The following is a 23,012-nucleotide window of genomic DNA, read 5'->3' as shown; positions in this document are numbered from 1 at the left end:
CTTAGGTTTCCTTTTCGCTTCTGATTTCTTGGCGACAGCTGCCGACAATTCCAGTGGAGCAGGAGTGATTTCTTTCTTCATCATCTCCTGGAGAGTACCGCGCATGGTCCTCTCTCTTGCGGGTCTGGTTAGTTCCTGTAACCGTTTACTAGGAGGTCTGGGAGTATGCGATACAACTCCCAGAGTTTTCAAATCGTTACCCAACAGTACGCGTCCTGGTACCTCACTCTGTATGCTGACAGGTATCTTTACAGTCATGTCGTTACACTGGATGAAAACTGGTAATTGTGGAAGCATCTGCACAGGCCCTCCAGCTAACTTGGTGAGGCGTTTGGGTGCCTTAGCAACATCCTCAGCCTGAAAAAACAATGTATCCACCACAGTTATGCTGGCCCCAGTGTCCCTAATGGCAGGAGTCTCCTGACCATTCACCTGGACACTGTCCTTATAATACTCTTTAGTATTATCTGGGATAGAATTATAGACATCTAAATTCTGTTGTTCCCACAACCCCAGAGATACTAAAGAAACGCTGGCTGAGACTCCAATGGGTTTGTCAGCTAGCAGTAGAAAGTTTCCACTTGCCATTTGGACTTCCTCCTCTGGAGCGAAGGCTAAGGAGACAAGCAGGACCCCTGAAGGTTTACCCTTACATCTGGGATCTCCTTTCACGTGGTCAGTTGAGCCACAAACAAAGCATTTACCGAATGCTTTTTGGAATGGTGGCTTGTTCTGACCTCCTTCCGGTTTGGCACCAGAAGACACACTATTCTGCTGTGGTTTTCCCGGTGGCTTACCCTTCTGGTTTTGTTTGGGGCCCTCTTTGGAATTTGAGTTATTCAAATTCTCTTTTGAGTCCTTTTTAGGCTGTTTTCCCTCATCCTTTTTCTGAGTTGCCCCAGAATCCTTATGAGTAGCCCTGTTGGCAACCCACAAGTCAGCGGCCTTAGCTAGCATCCGGGAATCCAACTCCTTCGAATCAGCCATGTGCTGTCTGAGCTCAGGAGAACAGGCATCATAAATCGACTCCAACATAAAAAGATTCTTCATACCCTCATAAGTATTCACTTTGTAACCCTTAATCCATCCCTCTAAGTTTTTCAACCCTTCACTCACCCAGGTAGCCCAAGGGGTACCATCATGCTTTTTGAGGGTTCTAAACCTCTTAAGATACTGGGAAGGGGTCTTCCCGAATCTAGCTATTAAAGCTAGTTTCACACGTTCGTAATCCGTTTTATCCGCCTCCCCCAACTCCATTACCACATCAGTCGCAACAGGAGGGAGCCTAGAGAACAACCAGGGAAGCAAATCATTCCCGGTGATGTCCTGGAGCCCATGATTGTACTCAAACAGTTTTAACCAATCCAACACATCCAATCTCGGTTCATACATACCCACTAATTCTTTCGGCATCCGGGGTCTTTTGGGACTGGAGCTCCTAGAGGAACCAGAGGAGAGAGAAGCATTTTCGATAGACAACTTTTTCATTTCTAACTCGTGATTAAGTTCTATTTCCCTGAGTCTTAACTCAGCTTGCTTCTGCTCAGCCTGGGCATTCATCCGTCTGAACTCGAGCTCTTGGTTTCGTTCAGATTGAGCCAAGAACCGCTTGTATTCTAATTCGAGCTTCATTTTTTCAAGTTCAAAATAAGCAGGGTTACTTGTGGGACCTGGTATGGGCCCCGTAGGCACAGCTTGTAAGGCAGGTAGAGGAGCAGGGGAGACAGTTTCGTTAGCCTCTCCGTCCTCGTCAGCCTCTTCATCGCTATCATCAGAATTACAATTCAGATCAACACCATCACTGTTATCTACAGTTGCTGGAGAAATTGGTTCCTCTGAACCAGTACCCAGACTTTGGTTCACCAGCAATCTCTCTATTAATTCTAGCTTCTTGCCTCTTACAGAAAGATTCTCTTGCCTACAGAGAGCTCGCAAACTCTCAGTATTTTCACCTGACAAGGATTCTTGACTGTAAGTTTCCATCGTAGACATGTTTTTGAAAGTTGCTTTTTAGTGCTAAGTTGTGTGGTTAGTTATCCTAAAGTGTCGAAAAGAACTCTAAACTGTATACTCGATACAAATCCCACCGCTGTACACCAGTGTTAGGCGGAAACCTGTGCAGTTCCCTCTGGGACCACTGCAAAAGATTTAGGACTACAGGTGTTTGGCAGTAAACCCACTTGGTAGCAGTGTGTACCACACAGATTCGTTTGGTAGCTGTGGCTGAGCAGTCAGACTTCCCTTAAGAAGAGTTAAGCAGTATGTGGAGTATACAATATAGCGCAATTCTTCACAGTAAGACAAGCAAACACGCAGCGAGGCTCAGTGTAAAGCTATTAAGGTATTTATTTATAACGAAACATCTATGGAAAACACTATGGCACTATCACGGCAAACACTTCAATCACAATTACTCTACGAAGAAGAAACAATCAATCAAAGTGCTCCGTCACAAGGCACCACCTTTTGGTCGCGGTATAGGGGTAGTGGCTATCCGGTTGCCGAGGTGCTCTGCACGGGCAAATCGACCAATGCGTCCTGAGGCGAAGAAAAAGTAAAGGGGACTGGTTGTTCCCACCAGTCAGGGGAAGAGACTCTCCGGCAGGGAGATCTCCTCTGTCGTCGGGAAGTGGTGAGTCGGTTCCGCAGGGCTCCACCAGAGGTGTCGTCATGCAGGTCGGCTCAGCGTTACCCTCGTCGGATTCTTAGGTCCTGTGGCGACTTCTGAAGATCCAGTCCCAAAAGCCCTGCTTTTATGCAGAAAACCCCCATTCATTCAGCCTAGCTGTCAATCAACACATGCTAAGTGGTGAGCGGGGAGGCTCACCACTTGGGCCAATCACACCAGAGTGCGACCGGAGTTGGCAAGGCAACCCGGTCCAGGGTGCCTAAACCCCCTCCCACACCTCTGTGGTAACCCAGACAGAATGGCACCACTTTGGAGGGTCTCTGTACAGAGGCACGCCAAAAGTGGAACAAAGGGCTCAACCTTTGGTTTAGGAGTCACAGAGACGAACACAGACGCCATTTTAAAAACCGAGTTCTGGCAGAAAATACCATCCGATAAACTTATTTAAGATAGGTAGACCGGTGGTACGTTAGAGATTAACGAGGAAAAGTATCAATCTCCAAAAATGGGACGAATCCCATAGGGTTATGTCCGGGGTCGAACATAACAAGTAGTTTCCACTGCCACCAGCCAAAACTCGACGATGGGGGACGGGACAGTGCCCCCTCGATTAACAGATTTAGGAGTAATCGAATTACCCCTACTAGCACGTCCACAATAAGATGGTTGGTACTGGGGGCGTGGCCAACCGCCATGTAGAGCGGACGCGACTTCGGCAAGCTCCGCATGATGAGCTACTGATAAGCTGTTCTTTAACATTGAAAATCGTCTTTGGTGCCTGCAAACCACCCCGAGAGCTGCTGACTGCGGCGGGAGCCTCCTGGACTCCCCACACACGAGGGTGGAAGCCCAGAAGCCGCGCTGCAAGGATTGCGTACTTCACGGAGTGGGTAGCCAAGATGGCGGCTTCCATTCGCTGAGCCCGGAGAGCCTGGCGTCAGCCTAGTGATCCATGGAGAACGCTGCCCTATACTGCGGAACGGAGCGGGTGTGAACAGCGCCACGGCTGATCCCTCCGTGCTCGGAAAGTGATCACTGCGATAAGCCTAAGAGAGCTCCAGACTCGAAGACGCGAGGACGACCGGAACAACCGAAGGCGCCTGCCGGACCTGCGGCGAGGATCGAGGGAGATTGAGGACTGGCCGGACCCACCCGCAAGGGGAGAGGAGTGCCGGAATCAAGGCCTGGGGAACGCGCACTATATCGAGTGTGAACGCCGACTGCCTCGCGCCGCCCCTGGTTAGTCCTGCTGTGAGAGTCGCGTACACCATCCGCCCTGAATCGCACCGCGGGCGCGGCCAGTGTGGCCCTGGCTCCCCGCGCCCTGGAAGTGGGTCGCAGATACTTGAAGGAGACTGGGGACCGCAACACTTGGAGCGGGCAGGTAACCAAAAGGGGGGGCCGCCCCCCGCTGTCTGGGCCCCTTGCCCCCCCCTGACTGAGGGCCCACGAGGAGCCACAACCACTGCCGCGGGCAGGGCTGAGAGAACAGCCTTTATTTGGCAATGTGTGTGTGGGCCTAGCTGACACGCCCGCGCGACCCTGGAGAGAGACTTCCTGCGAGCCGCGGGGCGCCACTGGGGGCCTGACCAATCCACACACCCCCCCCCCCCCAGCGTGACGCACCTTTCTTCTCTACACTGCCTGAGTTGGCATAAAGGCAGACCTATTGCACCTTGTGGAGCCTATGGGACCTGGGTGACCGCCCCCCTGTGGTGCTGGAGCACTTATCGCCCCGCCAGAGGGCCCAGAGCGTGGTTGACTACAGCCCTAAGTGTGCTGGGAGAATCGTAAGCCGTCATACTTTGCAACTGCAAATTCCTACAGGGGCCACGACTAAAGGACCCTGGCCGTGGCACCCGATTGCGGCGCTTGAAACCCGCAGATCTGGGAGGATGTCCAGCCTGGATAAGTCTACGGGGAGGGGGGCTAGGTCCAAGCAGCGACATACCACCCTAGACGCCTACACAGCCAAGGAGCCTCCCAACCCAGAGTGCCCAACCATGGCAACTGCCGGAAAGGATACAAGCCCCACACCAGCGACGTCTGAACCCACCAACTCCCAACCCTTGGAGGCCATCACGTTATTCCAAACAACTATGGTGAATAAAATCGACACTGTGGCCATAGATTTGGGACTCCTTCGCCAGGACGTCCGCTCCTTGGCTGGCAGAACTGACGCACTCGAGACCCAAGTACGTGAGAATACGGAAGCGAAGACCCAGCTTCTGCACGACATGGACGGCCTTCAGCAAAGGGTCAAGAACTTGGAGGACAGGGTGGAGGAGGCCGAAGGAAGGGCCCGCCGGAACAACATCTGGCTGCTCGGATTACCGGAGGGCATCGAAGGCTCGAACCCCACCAACTACGTCGAAAACCTCCTGCTGCAGGAGATCGGCGCAGAGAAACTATCGCAGGGGTTCTCCATCGAAAGCGCTCATAGGTCGCTCACCAAGAGGCCCCCGCCAGGAGGTCCACCCAGGCCTATGATAGCGAAAGTATTAAGCTACAGAGACTGCAAGGTCATTCTAGCACACTCACGATCAGGGGGCCAGATACTGAGGAATTCGGCCAAGATCGCAATTTACCCTGACTACATCTTTCAGGTACAGATGAACAGAGCTCATTTCAGTCACACTAAAGCCAGGTTGAAGGCCGCTGGATTGAAATATATGATCCTATACCCCGCAAGGCTAAAAGTGATACACAAGAACAGAGCCCACCTATTTGACACCCCGGAACAAGCCCGGGACTGGATGGACGAGCAGCAACTACCGGACATTGATGACACAAGGCGTAAGCCGCACTGATACACCTACCAGAGACAGCAGGAGCGATTCATACCTCAAGAGCATAGTTACAGATACACCTAGCCCTAAGAGCAGCCGAGATGATTCTATTACGCGGAACACCGAAGTTTCAGCTCCCTCAACCCCCTGGAGCTTGTTTTTCTGTTTTCAGGGTACGTTTACCCGCCCGTAGGGCACCCGAAGACCATGCCTGGTCCTAAGGAGCGGAAACGGGACAGTCACGACGAGGAGTATCTTTTCAGACCAGTTATGTGTTGGGGAAGTTTGTTCTTAGGGAAAGGGAAGCCGGGAACCCGCACCCTAGTTGGGAACTCTAAAGTTGAAATATCGAGACCTCAGGATATCCTCATTACAGCAGCACCTCTAACGGGACCTCGACCAAGACCGAGGCAGGAGAGAGGAAACCATCATGCCTATGGCTGAGAGAATAAAAGTGATGGCGTGGAACGTCAGAGGCATGAATAGCTATGTGAAACAACAACGGATCCAGGCATACCTGTGACGCTGCAAGGTGGGAATTGCCATGCTCCAGGAGGCACATCTAACAGAGGAAAAACTGACGGCGCTAGCAAAAACTTGGTGGGGGACCCTGGTAGGATCCTCCTACTCCCCATATGCTAGAGGGGTTTTGATCTGGATCAACCCGACCGTCCCCTTTAAGGTAATGGACACCAAGAAGGATGACGAGGGCAGGATGGCGCTTGTGCAGGTTACCATGGAGGGAAGAGACCTGGGCCTGATTAGCACTTACGCACCTAACCACGACGCCATGACTTTCTTCCACTCCCTATACTCTAGACTACGCCCCTACGTAAATAGCATCATGATATGGGGTGGGGACCACAACTGCACCTTAGACCCTCTTAAAGATAGGTCTGATACTAAACACTCCCGCCCATCCCCCCCAGCCAAGATACTATCCAAACTGATTACTCAGTTGTCACTTTGCGATCTGTGGAGGGAACTGGGCCCGGAGCGACGTGAGTACTCCTTCTTCTCCCCGCCACATAGCGTCCACACCAGGTTGGATTACATGCTGGTCAGTCAGGAGCAGCAAGCCACTTTCAGCGAGGCACAGTATTTACCCAGAGTATTGTCAGACCACTCACCCTTGTCAGTCACCTGGGAGGTGTACCCGCCCAGACCCCCAGTTCCCACGTGGAGACTGTGAGCAGAGGCCCTGCTGGACACAGCCTTCAGGGACCACGTACAAGACAGTACAGATGAATACTGGCTAAACAACCTAGGCAGTGTGGAATGTATCAGCACCGCATGGGAGGCATATAAGGTGGTTATGAGAGGGGACATGCTAGCTGCAGTGAGGGGGGCCCAAAGGTCCATTATGAATTCTCTGGTGGGAGCAGAAAGGAAGCTGGGGGAGCTGGAGAACAAGGCAGATTCGACTCCTGAGCATATACGGGAAATAATAACACAGCGACAAGCCTGTCTGTCGCACTGGGAGTCCCTGGGAAAACTAAGCTACGCCAAACACACTGAAAGGACACATGCCCTGGGAGACAAGCCTGGCAAACTCTTGGCCTGGCTGTACAAGAGAGAAACCCCTAGGACCCCCATCTGCCACATTCGTAGATCAGATGGCACCACGGTGCACACCCAGGCCGAGATTAACACGGTTTTCTCTGAGTACTACCAGGACCTATACTCCAAAACCCCGCCCTCGTCAGATACCGGGATCGAGGACGCCCTAGACTGCATAGAGTTACCCAAGCTAGACCCACAGTTGGCCGTAGCCTTGGAGGACCCGATTACCCCAGAAGAAGTCAAGGCAATCATTAGATCATTACCCTCTGGGAAAGCGCCAGGTATGGGTGGCCTTCCTGGGGAATTCTATAAGACATATGAGGTGACCCTTGCCTCACTGCTGGCACAAGTATACAACGAGGCTTTTGAGCGCGGCTCACTCCCAGACTCCATGAGGGAAGCAATATTAATCCCCTTGCTTAAGCCTGGCAAAGATGGGACGGATTGCGGTTCATATAGACCTCTTTCTATGCTAAATGTCGACTGCAAAATACTGTCGGCACTCCTCGCCAATAGATTACGCAGAGTGATTCCCCTGCTAATTCACCAAGATCAAACTGGCTACGTACCTGGGCGCTCTATCACCGAAAACTTACGCAGGTTGCACCACATCATATACTGCACAGAGCGAGTTTCCCAGAAATACGCGGTGGCGTCACTTGACGCCACCAAGGCCTTTGATTCGGTTAATTGGGAATGGTTATACGCCACCATGGTCAGGATGGGCATAGGACCCGCCTTCCTTAAATGGACCCAATTGCTTTACACTCACCCCATGGCTAGAGTGTGCACCAACAAGACGTACTCTGACAAATGGCCCCTCGACAGAGGCACACGGCAGGGATGTCCCTTATCCCCCATGTTATACATCATTGCTGCAGAGCCAGTGGCCGCGTACATCCGTCAGGAATACGGTGGGGGAGGCATCGTACTAGATGGAGTGACTCACCTCATCTCCATGTATGCAGATGACACACTTCTTTACCTACATAACCCTGAGCATCTTCTGCCCTACATCTTGGAAACATTAGACTGCTTCCAAAAACATACAGGCATCCAGATAAACAAAGACAAGTCTTGTCTCTACCCCCTCGCAGCACTATATAGCAATGAGCACGGATCCCTGCCCCTGCTAGCTCTCCAGTGGCAGGTGACATCCTTCAAATACTTGGGTGTTACCATACACCGTAACCCGGATACAGAACACATTCTCAACACAGTCAGAGCAAGGGATGCACTCGCTAACTCCATGGCTTTCTGGGGAAAACTCCCTCTCTCAGTGTCAGGAAGGGCAGGACTCTTCAAAATGGTAGCGCTCCCACACTTACTGCACTGCTTTACCAATGTCCCCTACAACATCCCCCCCGCCTTTTTCAGAGACCTGAACAAACTCTGCAGAGGATTCCTGTGGCAGGGAGGCAGGCATAGGGTGTCGCTTGACATCCTTCAAAGGCCCTACGAGAAGGGCGGACTGAAAGTCCCCAATTTCAAACTATACTAGCTGGCCAGCCAACTGAGGCACGTAACGCACTGGATGGCAGATGAAACCACCACTGACACCAGACTTCTCCAACCGGCCCTGCCGCGACTGCTACTTCGAGACTTATTATGGGTCGAGAAAGGGGCTCCACAACGTCACCCATACCTGACCAAGCTTGGAACTCAGCTCTGGAAGCGGGCCTGCAAAGCTATGGGGTTAAAGGACCCATACTCCCCGCAGATCCCCATCGCTGCAGTCATGGCGAAACCCTCTTGGGGACACACTGAAACTCGCTCTGTGTGGGAGCCTTATGGTGTGGCAGTACTGGGCAACCTCATGCACGAACACAAACTTTTGACATTCCCTGACCTCTGCGAGTCGACGGGCCTGCCCACTGGATAGTTCTTGCTCCACAGGGCAGTAACACTGGCCTTAAGGAAAAGATGGCCAGAGGCAGACAACCAATTCATTGAGAACGAAACCATCGAAACATTGCTGGACACAGCCGAAGGAGGTCACGAAACCTCCAGAATATACGAAGCCCTATTACTGGCCACGACAAAGAACAAACTAAAAAGCAAAAGGAGATGGGAGTGTGAATTGGGCCTTGAATTTGAGGACAATACATGGGAGAAAATAACCCACTACCATAAAAAGACCTCCAGGAATGCTCGCCTCCAATTAATACAGCTGTACATTACCAACAGGGCCTACCTTACGCCTGACGCCATATCGAAGTTCAAAAGGGCCACGCCCCAGACATGTCCCAAGTGCCACGAGCCGCGGGCAGGCATGACCCATATGTTCTGGAGCCGTCCCGCGGTCCAGAGGTTCTGGGCCCAAGTGAAAAAGAGGGTGGCGACGGCTGTGATCGAGGTGGAAACTCATGAACCAGCAGCTTGCATATTGGGGACATACAAGCGAAGCAGCAAGAACAAGCCCCTAACTAGACTTCTAGATTTGATTTACATAACAACGAAAAGGCGCATAGCCATGGGCTGGAAGAGCGTACGGGGTCCAAGCAAGGCCCTTTGGTGGAATGACCTCAAGAGATGGATTGCCGCGGAGACGGCGGCTTGGGAAATGGCAATCCAGGTACAAAAACTGGACTCCAGTGCAGATCTTCTCCGCTGGGTAGAGCTGACAGAGCCACTTCTCCATCCAGCGACGCTGGACAGCACATCGAACAGTTCCGGCAGTCCCTGCTCGGCACGTGTGCCTATAGAAGACTGAGGTTTTTACTGCGGTCTCGGGGGGAGGAGGGTGGAGTGGGAGGGAAGGGAATGTTAAGGTTGATGTTCTATTATTATATATACTGCATTGCTCTGCAAATGCACTGTTTGTTACTCGTTGTTGAAAAACCGGGGTCGAATATAACAAGTAGTTTCCACTGCCACCAGCCAAAACTCGACGAGGGGGGACGGGACAGTGCCCCCTCGAATAACAGACCCAGGAGTAATCAAATTACCCCTACTAGTACGTCCACAATAGGATGGTTTGTACTAGTTCTGTTAGTAAATTTAGGTCTAGTAAAGCCAATGGTGACTTTACATGCCCTGGGAGACAGTAGTCAGTCCCAGGGTATGGAGTCTATGGTGGGGATCCTCTAGGACGCCCCAGTGTTACGGCACGGAGGGTGCGGTGTAACACACATAGTCTAACATATGAGACCCTATGGAGTAAAAAACCCCATAGCCCATAAAACACATTGACATTGAAAGGAATTACCCACATTCATGTCCAAGAGTGGGAGAAAAAGAGTCTCACTCTTGGCAGGATGGAAAAAAACAAACTCCAGAAATCCAGCAAAGCTGCTGGGGACTCACTAGGTTAGGAAATTCAGCCTAAACAGAGAATTCTCCCTAACAGTGATGGATCCCTGGATTTTACGTTTGCTTGCAGGGGGTGGCGCATATGGTAATGTAAGGATCCCTGGATTTTACCTTTGCCTGGGTGGCGCATGTGGTGATGTAAGGATCCCTGGATTTTACTTTTGCCTGGGTGGCGCATGTGGTGATGTAAGGATCCCTGGATTGTACCTTTGCTTGGGGTGGCACATGTGGTGATGTAAGGATCCCTGGATTATACCTTTGCTTGCAGTGGGTGGCACATGTGGTGATGTAATGTTCCCTGGATTTTATCTTTGCCTGGGTGGCGCATGTGATGATGTAAGGATCCCTGGATTTTACCTTTGCCTGGGTGGCGCATGTGGTGATGTAAGGATCCCTGGATTTTACCTTTGCCTGGGGTGGCGCATGTGGTGATGTAAGGATCCCTGGATCTTACCTTTGCTTGCAGGGGCTTGCACATGTGGTGATGTAAGGATCCCTGGAGTTTACCTTTGCTTGCAGGAGGTGGCGCATGTGGTGATGTAAGGATCCCTGGATTTTACCTTTGCTTGGTGGCGCATGTGGTGATGTAAGGATCCCTGGATTTTAGCTTTGCTTGCAGGGGGTGGCACATGTGGTGATGTAAGGATCCCTGGATTTTACGTTTGCCTGGGTGGCGCATGTGGTGATGTAAGGATCCCTGGATTTTACTTTTGCCTGGGGTGGCACATGTGGTGATGTAAGGATGCCTGGATGTTACCTTTGCTTGCAGGGGCTTGCACATGTGGTGATGTAAGGATCCCTGGATTTTACCTTTGCTTGCAGGGGGTGGCGCATGTGGTGATGTAAGGAATCCTGGATGTTACCTTTGCTTGGGGTGGCGTATGTGGTGATGTAAGGATCCGTGGATTTTACCTTTGTTTGCAGGGGGTGGCGCATGTGATGATGTAAGGATCCCTGGATTTTACCTTTGCTTGCAGGAGGTGGTGCATGTGATGATGTAAGGATCCCTGGATGTTACCATTGTTTGCAGGGGGTGGCGCATGTGGTGATGTAAGGATTCCTGGATTTTACCTTTGCCTGGGTGGCGCATGTGGTGATGTAAGGATTCCTGGATTTTACCTTTGCCTGGTTGGCGCATGTGGTGATGTAAGGATTCCTGGATGTTACCTTTGCTTGGGGTGGGGCATGTGGTGATGTAAGGACCCCTGGATTTTACCTTTGCTTGCAGGGGGTGGTGCATGTGGTGATGTAAGGATTCCTGGATTTTACCTTTGCCTCGGTGGTGCATGTGGTGATGTAATGATTCCTGGATTTTACCTTTGCCTGGGTGGCGCATGTGGTGATGTAAGGATGCTTGGATGTTACCTTTGCTTGGGGTGGCGCATGTGGTGATGTAAGGACCCCTGGATTTTACCTTTGCTTGCAGGGGGTGGCGCATGTGGTGATGTAAGGACCCCTGGATTTTACCTTTGCTTGCAGGGGTGGCGCATGTGGTGATGTAAGTATCCGTGGACTTTACCTTTTCTTGCAGGAGTTTGTGCATGTGGTGATGTAAGGGCCCCTAGACTTTACCTTTGCTTGCATAGGGTGGTGCATGTAGTGATGTAAGGACCCCTGGTTATAACCTTTGCTTGCAATGGGTTTAAATATGGTGATGTAACAGCTCCTGGGGTGGATGTGGGGATATAAGGGCCCCTGGATATAACCTTTGCTTGCAGTGGGTGGCGCATGTGGTGATGTAAGGATCCCTGGATTTTAAATTTGTTTGGGGTGGTGCATGTGATGATGTAAGGATCCCTGGATTTTACCTTTGTTTGGGGTGGCACATGTGGTGATGTAAGGATCCCTGGATGTTACCTTTGCTTGCAGGGGCTTGCACATGTGGTGATGTAAGGATCCCTGGATTTTACCTTTGTTTGTGGTGGCGCATGTGATGATGTAAGGATCCCTGGATTTTACCTTTGTTTGGGTGGCGCATGTTGTGATGTAAGTATCCCTGGATGTTACCTTTGCTTGCAGGGGGTGGCGCATGTGGTGATGTAAGGATCCCTGGATGTTACCTTTGCTTGCAGGGGCTTGCACATGTAGTGATGTAAGAATCCCTGGATTTTACCTTTGCTTGAGGGGGTGGCACATGTGGTGATGTAAGGATCCCTGGATTTTACCTTTGTTTGCGGTGGCGCATGTGATGATGTAAGGATCCCTGGATTTTACCTTTGTTTGGGTGGCGCATGTTGTGATGTAAGGATCCCTGGATGTTACCTTTGCTTGCAGGGGGTGGCGCATGTGGTGATGTAAGGACCCCTGGATTTTACCTTTGCTTGCAGGGGATGGCGCATGTGGTGATGTAAGGATCCCTGGATTTTACCTTTGTTTGGGTGGTGCATGTGATGATGGAAGGATCCCTGCATTGTACCTTTGTTTGGGTGGCGCATGTGATGATGTAAGGAGCCCTGGATATTACCTTTGCTTGCAGGGGGTGGCGCATGTGGTAATGTAAGGATCCCTGGATTGTACCTTTGCTTGCAGGGGCTTGCACATGTGGTGATGTAAGGATCCCTGGAGTTTACCTTTGCTTGCAGGAGGTGGCGCATGTGGTGATGTAAGGTTCCCTGGATTTTACCTTTGCTTGGTGGCGCATGTGGTGATGTAAGGATCCCTGGATTTTAGCTTTGCTTGCAGGGGGTGGCACATGTGTTGATGTAAGGATCCCTGGATTTTACGTTTGCCTGGGTGGCGCATGTGGTGATGTAAGGATCCCTGGATTTTACTTTTGCCTGGGGTGGCGCATGTGATGATGTAAGGATCCCTGGATTTTACCTTTGTTTGGGGTGGCACATGTGGTGATGTAAGGATCCCTGGATGTTACCTTTGCTTGCAGGGGCTTGCACATGTGGTGATGTAAGGATCCCTGGATTTTACCTTTGTTTGCGGTGGCGCATGTGATGATGTAAGGATCCCTGGATTTTACCTTTGTTTGGGTGGCGCATGTTGTGATGTAAGTATCCCTGGATGTTACCTTTGCTTGCAGGGGGTGGCGCATGTGGTGATGTAAGGATCCCTGGATGTTACCTTTGCTTGCAGTGGCTTGCACATGTAGTGATGTAAGAATCCCTGGATTTTACCTTTGCTTGAGGGGGTGGCACATGTGGTGATGTAAGGATCTCTGGATTTTACCTTTGTTTGCGGTGGCGCATGTGATGATGTAAGGATCCCTGGATTTTACCTTTGTTTGGGTGGCGCATGTTGTGATGTAAGGATCCCTGGATGTTACCTTTGCTTGCAGGGGGTGGCGCATGTGGTGATGTAAGGACCCCTGGATTTTACCTTTGCTTGCAGGGGATGGCGCATGTGGTGATGTAAGGATCCCTGGATTTTACCTTTGTTTGGGTGGTGCATGTGATGATGGAAGGATCCCTGCATTGTACCTTTGTTTGGGTGGCGCATGTGATGATGTAAGGATCCCTGGATATTACCTTTGCTTGCAGGGGGTGGCGCATGTGGTGATGTAAGGATCCCTGGATTGTACCTTTGCTTGCAGGGGCTTGCACATGTGGTGATGTAAGGATCCCTGGAGTTTACCTTTGCTTGCAGGAGGTGGCGCATGTGGTGATGTAAGGTTCCCTGGATTTTACCTTTGCTTGGTGGCGCATGTGGTGATGTAAGGATCCCTGGATTTTACCTTTGCTTGCAGGGGGTGGCGCATGTGGTGATGTAAGGACCCTGGATTTTACCTTTGCCTGGGTGGCGCATGTGTTGATGTAAGGATTTCTGGATGTTACCTTTGCCTGGGGTGGCGCATGTGGTGATGTAAGGATCCCTGGATTTTACTTTTGCTTGCAGGGGGTGGCGCATTCGGTGATGTAAGGATTCCTGGATGTTACCTTTGCTTGGGGTGGTGCATGAGTGATGTAAGGATCCCTGGATTTTACCTTTGCTTGCAGGGGGTGGCGCATGTGGTGATGTAAGGAATCCTGGATGTTACCTTTGCTTGGGGTGGCGTATGTGGTGATGTAAGGATCCGTGGATTTTACCTTTGTTTGCAGGGGGTGGCGCATGTGATGATGTAAGGATCCCTGGATTTTACCTTTGCTTGCAGGAGGTGGTGCATGTGATGATGTAAGGATCCCTGGATGTTACCATTGTTTGCAGAGGGTGGCGCATGTGGTGATGTAAGGATTCCTGGATTTTACCTTTGCCTGGGTGGCGCATGTGGTGATGTAAGGATTCCTGGATTTTACCTTTGCCTGGTTGGCGCATGTGGTGATGTAAGGATTCCTGGATGTTACCTTTGCTTGGGGTGGCGCATGTGGTGATGTAAGGACCCCTGGATTTTACCTTTGCTTGCAGGGGGTGGTGCATGTGGTGATGTAAGGATTCCTGGATTTTACCTTTGCCTCGGTGGTGCATGTGGTGATGTAATGATTCCTGGATTTTACTTTTGCCTGGGTGGCGCATGTGGTGATGTAAGGATCCTTGGATGTTACCTTTGCTTGGGGTGGCGCATGTGGTGATGTAAGGACCCCTGGATTTTACCTTTGCTTGCAGGGGGTGGCGCATGTGATGATGTAAGGACCCCTGGATTTTACCTTTGCTTGCAGAAGTGGCGCATGTGGTGATGAAAGTATCCGTGGACTTTACCTTTTCTTGCAGGAGTTTGTGCATGTGGTGATGTAAGGGCCCCTAGACTTTACCTTTGCTTGCATGGGGTGGTGCATGTAGTGATGTAAGGACCCCTGGTTATAACCTTTGCTTGCAATGGGTTTAAATATGGTGATGTAACAGCTCCTGGGGTGGATGTGGGGATATAAGGGCCCCTGGATATAACCTTTGCTTGCAGTGGGTGGCGCATGTGGTGATGTAAGGATCCCTGGATTTTAAATTTGTTTGGGGTGGCGCATGTGATGATGTAAGGATCCCTGGATTTTACCTTTGTTTGGGGTGGCACATGTGGTGATGTAAGGATCCCTGGATGTTACCTTTGCTTGCAGGGGCTTGCACATGTGGTGATGTAAGGATCCCTGGATTTTACCTTTGTTTGCGGTGGCGCATGTGATGATGTAAGGATCCCTGGATTTTACCTTTGTTTGGGTGGCGCATGTTGTGATGTAAGGATCACTGGATGTTACATTTGCTTGCAGGGGGTGGCGTATGTGGTGATGTAAGGATCCCTGGATGTTACCTTTGCTTGCAGGGGCTTGCACATGTAGTGATGTAAGAATCCCTGGATTTTACCTTTGCTTGAGGGGGTGGCACATGTGGTGATGTAAGGACCCCTGGATTTTACCTTTGCTTGCAGGGGATGGCGCATGTGGTGATGTAAGGATCCCTGGATTTTACCTTTGTTTGGGTGGTGCATGTGATGATGGAAGGATCCCTGCATTGTACCTTTGTTTGGGTGGCGCATGTGATGATGTAAGGATCCCTGGATATTACCTTTGCTTGCAGGGGGTGGCGCATGTGGTGATGTAAGGATCCCTGGATTGTACCTTTGCTTGCAGGGGGTGGCACATGTGGTGATGTAAGGACCCCTGGATTTTTCCTTTGTTTGGGTGGCGCATGTGATGATGTAAGGATCCCTGGATTTTACCTTTGCTTGCAGGGGGTGGCGCATGTGGTGATGTAAAGATCCCTGGATTTTACCTTTGCCTGGGTGGCGCATGTGGTGATGTAAGGATCCCTGGATTTTACCTTTGCCTGGGTGGCGCATGTGGTGATGTAAGGATCCCTGGAAGTTACCTTTGCTTGGAGGGGCTTGCACATGTGGTGGTGTTAGGATCCCTGGATTTCACCTTTGCTTGCAGGGGGTGGCACATGTGGTGATGTAAGGACCCCTGGATTTTACCTTTGCTTGCAGGGGGTGGCGCATGTGGTGATGTAAGGACCCTGGATTTTACCTTTGCTTGCAGGGGCTTGCACCTGTGGTGATGTAAGGACCCCTGGATTTTACCTTTGCTTGCAGGGGGTGGCGCATGTGGTGATGGAAGGATCCCTGGATGTTACCTTTGCTTGCATGGGCTTGCACATGTGGTGATGTAAGGATCCCTGGATTTTAACTTTGCCTTGGTGGCGCATGTGGTGATGTAAGGATCCCTGGATGTTACCTTTGCTTGCAGGGGCTTGCACATGTGGTGGTGTAAGGATCCCTGGATTTTACCTTTGCTTGCAGGGGGTGGCGCATGTGATGATGTAAGGATCTCTGGATTTTACCTTTGCTTGCAGGAGGTGGTGCATGTGGTGATGTAAGGACCCTGGATTTTACCTTTGCTTGCAGGAGGTGGCGCATTTGGTGATGTAAGGATCCCTGGATGTTACCTTTGCTTGCATGGGCTTGCACATGTGGTGATGTAAGGATCCCTGGATTTTACCTTTGCCTTGGTGGCGCATGTGGTGATGTAAGGATCCCTGGATGTTACCTTTGCTTGCAGGGGCTTGCACATGTGGTGGTGTAAGGATCCCTGGATTTTACCTTTGCTTGCAGGGGGTGGCGCATGTGATGATGTAAGGATCTCTGGATTTTACCTTTGCTTGCAGGAGGTGGTGCATGTGGTGATGTAAGGAACTTCGATTTTACCTTTGCTTGCAGGAGGTGGCGCATTTGGTGATGTAAGGATCCCTGGATGTTACCTTTGCTTGCAGGGGCTTGCACCTGTGATGATGTAAGGATCCCTCGATTTTACCTTTGCTTGCAGGGGGTGGCACATGTGGTGATGTAAGGACCCCTGGATTTTACCTTTGCTTGCAGGGGGTGGTGCATGTGGTGATGGAAGGATCCTGGATGTTACCTTTGCTTGCATGGGCTTGCACATGTGGTGATGTAAGGATCCCTGGATGTTACATTTGCTTGGGGTGGCGCATGTGGTGATGTAAGGACCCCTGGATTTTACCTTTGCTTGCAGGGGGTGGTGCATGTGGTGATGTAAGGACCCCTGGATTTTACCTTTGCTTGCAGGAGTGGCGCATTTGGTGATGTAAGGATCCGTGGACTTTACTTTTTCTTTCAGAAGTTTGCGCATGTGGTGATGTAAGGGCCCCTGGATTTTACATTTGCTTGCATGGGGTGGTGCATGTGGTGATGTAAGGACCCCTGGTTATAACATTTGCTTGCAATGGGTTGTAAATATGGTGATGTAACAGCTCTTGGGGTGGATGTGGGGATATAAGGGCCCCTGGATATAACCCTTGCTTGCAGTGGGTTGCGCATGTGGTGATGTAAGGATCCCTGGATTTTACCTTTGTTTGGGGTAGCGCATGGGGTGATGTAAGGATCCCTGGATGTTACCTTTGCTTGCAGGGGCTTGCACATGTGGCGATGTAAGGATCCCTGGATTTTACCTTTGCTTGCAGGGGGTGGCGCATGTGGTGATGTAAGGATCCCTGGATTTTACCTTTGTTTGGGGTGGCGCATGTGATGATGTAAGGATCCCTGGATTTTACCTTTGTTTGGGGTGGCGCATGTGATGATGTAAGAATCCCTGGATGTTACCTTTGCTTGTAGGGGCTTGCACATGTGGTGATGTAAGGATCCCTGGATTTTACCTTTGCTTGCAGGGGGTGGCGCATGTCGTGATGTAAGGATCCCTGGATTTTACCTTTGTTTGGGGTGGCGCATGTGATGATGTAAGGAACCCTGGATTTTACCTTTGTTTGGGGTGGCGCATGTGATGATGTAAGAATCCCTGGATGTTACCTTTGCTTGCAGGGGGTGGCGCATGTGGTGATGTAAGGATCCCTGGATTTTACCTTTGCTCGCAGGGGGTGGCGCATGTGGTGATGTAAGGATCCCTGGATTTTACCTTTGTTTGGGTGGCGCATGTTGTGATGTAAAGATCCCTGGATGTTACCTTTGCTTGCAGGGGGTGGCACATGTGGTGATGTAAGGATCCCTGGATTTTACCTTTGCTTGCAGGGGGTAGCGCATGTGGTGATGTAAGGATCCCTGGATTTTACCTTTGCCTCGGTGGTGCATGTGGTGATGTAAGGATTCCTGGATTTTACCTTTGCCTGGGTGGCGCATGTGGTGATGTAAGGATTTCTGGATGTTACCTTTGCTTGGAGTGGCGCATGTGGTGATGTAAAGACCCCTGGATTTTACCTTTGCTTGCAGGGGGTGGCGTATGTGGTGATGTAAGGATTCCTGGATTTTACCTTTGCCTCGGTGGTGCATGTGGTGATGTAATGATTTCTGGATTTTACCTTTGCCTGGGTGGCGCATGTGGTGATGTAAGGATCCCTGGATGTTACCTTTACTTGGGGTGGCGCATGTGGTGATGTAAGGACCCCTGGATTTTACCTTTGCTTGCAGGGGTGGCGCATGTGGTGATGTAAGGATCCGTGGACTTTATCTTTTCTTGCAGGAGTTTGCGCATGTGGTGATGTAAGGGCCCCTAGACTTTACCTTTGCTTGCATGGGGTGGTGCATGTAGTGATATAAGGACCCCTGGTTATAACCTTTGCTTGCAATGGGTTGTAAATATGGTGATGTAACAGATCCTGGGGTGGATGTGGGGATATAAGGGCACCTGGATATAACCTTTGCTTGCAGTGGTTGGCGCATGTGGTGATGTAAGGGTCCCTGGATTTTACCTTTGTTTGGGGTGGCGCATGTGATGATGTAAGGATCCCTGGATTTTACCTTTGTTTGGGGTGGCACATGTGGTGATGTAAGGATCCCTGGATGTTACCTTTGCTTGCAGGGGCTTGCACATGTGGTGATGTAAGGATCCCTGGATTTTACCTTTGTTTGGGGTGGCGCTGTTAGGCGGAAACCAGTGCAGTTCCCTCTGGTACCACTGCAAAAGGTTTAGGACTACAGGTGTTTGGCAGTAAACCCACTTGGTAGCAGTCTGTACCACACAGATTCACTTGGTAGCTGTGGCTGAGCAGTCAGACTTCCCTCAAGAAGAGTTAAGCAGTATGTGGAGTATACAAGATAGGGCAATTGTTCACAGTAAGACAAGCAAACACGCAACGAGGCTCAGTGTAAAGATATTAAGGTATTTATTTATAACGGAACATCTATGGAAAACACTATGGCACTATCACGGCAAACACTTCAATCACAATTACTCTACGAAAACGATCAATCCCCCTAACAATATTTCGACAAGTCTAGGTTCTACCGGCACCACTTATTTGCAGACAGAGGTGTATGCCTCAACCTAGATGGCACTCTAATATTAGTTAGGACGGGAGAGAAAAATAGGCAGGTTACGAAATCAAAACAGTTCAATACTTCACAGGGAAAATGCAAGGTAAGAAGGCAAGAACCACAATAGATCATAAAGTTCAGAGGCCAGGCCCACTCGGAGAGAGGCAAGGCGCTATGTCCCAAAAGTCTCTTAGTGGAAATGCATTCGAGTCTTTGTAGCAAATTGTTATCGGCAGATTGAACCAGTTCAGAACAATACGTGAAAAAGCTTGGAGGCGACCCAACGGAAAGGAGAGGATTAAGACACCTCACTCGAACCGATCGAAAGGGAAGCCAGGCGGACACGGTACCTTGTTTGTGGAAAGACAGCTCCTGCAGGGGCAGTTGTTCCTGGTGGTGGATGCACGTCGGGTCTTTGCCAAGAGTAGAGATGATCTTGTCTTCGAAGAAAAGTGAAGTCCGGTGCTCCACCAGGGAAGAGACTAGCCGCGGAGTGCTCCGTCACAAGGCACCACCTTTTGGTCGCGGTACAGGGGTAGTGGCTATCCGGTTGCCGAGGTGCTCTGCACGGGCAATTCGACCACTGCGTCCTGAGGCGAAGAAAAAGCAAAGGGGACTGGTTGTTCCCACCAGTCAGGGGAAGAGAATCTCCGGCAGGGAGATCTCCTCTGTCGTCGGGAAGTGGTGAGTCGGTTCCGCAGGGCTCCACCGGATCGTCGTGCAGGTCGGCTCAGCATTACCGTCGTCGGATTCTTAGGTCCTGTGGCGACTTCTGAAGATCCAGTCCCAAAAGCCCTGCTTTTATGCAAAAAAAAACCCATTCATTCAGCCTAGCTGTCAATCAACACATGCTAAGTGGTGAGCGGGGAGGCTCACCACTTGGGCCAATCACACCAGAGTGCGACCAGAGTTGGCAAGGCAACTCGGTCCAGGGTGCCTAAACCCCCTCACACACCCCTGTGGTAACCCAGACAGAATGGCACCACTTTGGAGGGTCTCTGTACAGAGGCCCGCCAAAAGTGAAACAAAGGGCTCAACATTTGGTTCAGGAGTCACAGAGACGAACACAGACGCCATTTTTAAAACCGAGTTCTGGCAGAAAATACCATCCGATAAACTTATTTAAGATAAGTAGACCGGTGGTATGCTAGAGATCAACGAGAAAAAGTATCAATCTCCAACAAAGGGACGAATCCCATAGGGTTATGTTCGGGGTCGAACATAACAAGTAGTTTCCACTGCCACCAGCCAAAACTCGACGAGGGGGGACGGGACAGTGCCCCCTCGAATACAGATCCAGGAGTAATCGAATTACCCCTACTAGTACGTCCACAATAAGATGGTTTGTACTAGTTCTGTTAGTAAATTTAGGTCTAGTAAAGCCATTGGTGACTTTACATGCCCGGGGAGACAGTAGTCAGTCCCCGGGTATGGAGTCTATGGTGGAGGTCCGCTAGGATGCCCCAGTGTTACGGCACGTAGGGTGCGGTGTAACACACATAGAAAAACATATGAGACCCTATGGAGTAAAAGACCCCATAGCCCATGGAACACATTGACATTCAAAGGAATTACACACATTCACGTCCAAGAGTGGGAGGAAAAGAGTCTCTCTCTTGGCAGGATGGAAAAAACAAACTCCAGAAATCCAGCAAAGCTGCTGGGGGACTCACTAGGTTAGGAAATTCCGCCTAAACAGAGAATTCTGCCTAACAGGCGCATGTGATGATGTAAGGATCCCTGGATTTTACATTTGTTTGGGTGGCTCATGTTGTGATGTAAGGATCCCTGGATGTTACCTTTGCTTGCAGGGGGTGGCGCATGTGGTGATGTAAGGATCCCTGGATGTTACCTTTGCTTGCAGGGGCTTGCACATGTAGTGATGTAAGAATCCCTGGATTTTACCTTTGCTTGCAGGGGGTGGCACATGTGGTGATGTAAGGACCCCTGGATTTTACCTTTGCTTGCAGGGGATGGCGCATGTGGTGATGTAAGGATCCCTGGATTTTACCTTTGTTTGGGTGGCACATGTGATGATGGAAGGATCCCTGGATTGTACCTTTGTTTGGGTGGTGCATGTGATGATGTAAGGATCCCTGGATTTTACCTTTGCTTTCAGGGGGTGGCGCATGTGGTGATGTAAGGATCCCTGGATTTTACATTTGCTTGCAGGGGCTTGCACATGTGGTGATGTAAGGATCCCTGGATTGTACCTTAGCTTGCAGGGGGTGGCACATGTGGTGATGTAAGGACCCCTGGATTTTTCCTTTGTTTGGGTGGCGCATGTGGTGATGTAAAGATCCCTGGATTTTACCTTTGCAGGGGATGGCGCATGTGGTGATGTAAGGATCCCTGGATTTTACCTTTGTTTGGGTGGCACATGTGATGATGGAAGGATCCCTGGATTGTACCTTTGTTTGGGTGGCGCATGTGATGATGTAAGGACCCCTGGATTTTACCTTTGCTTGCAGGGGGTGGCGCATGTGGTGATGTAAGGATCCCTGGATGTTACCTTGTCTTGCAGGGGCTTGCACATGTGGTGATGAAAGCATCCCTGGATTTTACCTTTGCTTGCAGGGGGTGGCACATGTGGTGATGTAAGGACCCCTGGATTTTACCTTTGCTTGCAGGGGGTGGCGCATGTGGTGATGTAAAATTCCCTGGATGTTACCTTTGCTTGCAGGGGGTGGCACATGTGGTGATGAAAGCATCCCTGGATTTTACCTTTGCTTGCAGGGGGTGGCACATGTGGTGATGTAAGGACCCCTGGATTTTACCTTTGCTTGCAGGGGGTGGCGCATGTGGTGATGTAAGGATCCCTGGATGTTACCTTTGCTTGGGGTAGCGCATGTGGTGATGTAAGGACCCCTGGATTTTACCTTTGCTTGCAGGGGGTGGTGCATGTGGTGATGTAAGGACCCCTGGACTTTACTTTTTCTTTCAGGAGTTTGCGCATGTGGTGATGTAAGGGCCCCTGGATTTTACATTTTCTTGCATAGGGTGGTGCATGTGGCGATGTAAGGACCCCTGGTTATAACCTTTGCTTGCAATGGGTTGTAAATATGGTGATGTAACAGCTCCTGGGGTGGATGTGGGGATATAAGGGCCCCTGGATATAACCCTTGCTTGCAGTGGGTGGCGCATGTGGTGATGTAAGGATCCGTGGATTTTACCTTTGTTTGGGGTGGCGCATGTGATGATGTAAGGATCCGTGGATTGTACCTTTGTTTGGGGTAGCGCATGTGGTGATGTAAGGATCCCTGGATGTTACCTTTGCTTGCAGGGGCTTGCACATGTGGTGATGTAAGGATCCCTGGATTTTACCTTTGTTTGGGGTGGCGCATATGGTGATGTAAGAATCCCTGGATGTTACCTTTGCTTGTAGGGGCTTGCACATGTGGTGATGTAAGCATCCCTGGATTTTACCTTTGCTTGCAGGGGGTGACGCATGTGGTGATGTAAGAATCCCTGGAGTTTACCTTTATTTGGGGTGGAGCATGTGATGATGTAAGGATCCCTGGATTTTACCTTTCTTTGGGTGGCGCATGTGGTGATGTAAGGATCCCTG

This window comes from Ambystoma mexicanum, chromosome 8 (assembly GCF_040938575.1).
Source record: "Ambystoma mexicanum isolate Mex_15411 chromosome 8, UKY_AmexF1_1, whole genome shotgun sequence".
NCBI lineage: Eukaryota > Metazoa > Chordata > Amphibia > Caudata > Ambystomatidae > Ambystoma > Ambystoma mexicanum.
The sequence above is the reverse complement of the archived record's forward strand: the minus strand, read 5'-3'. Positions refer to the sequence as shown.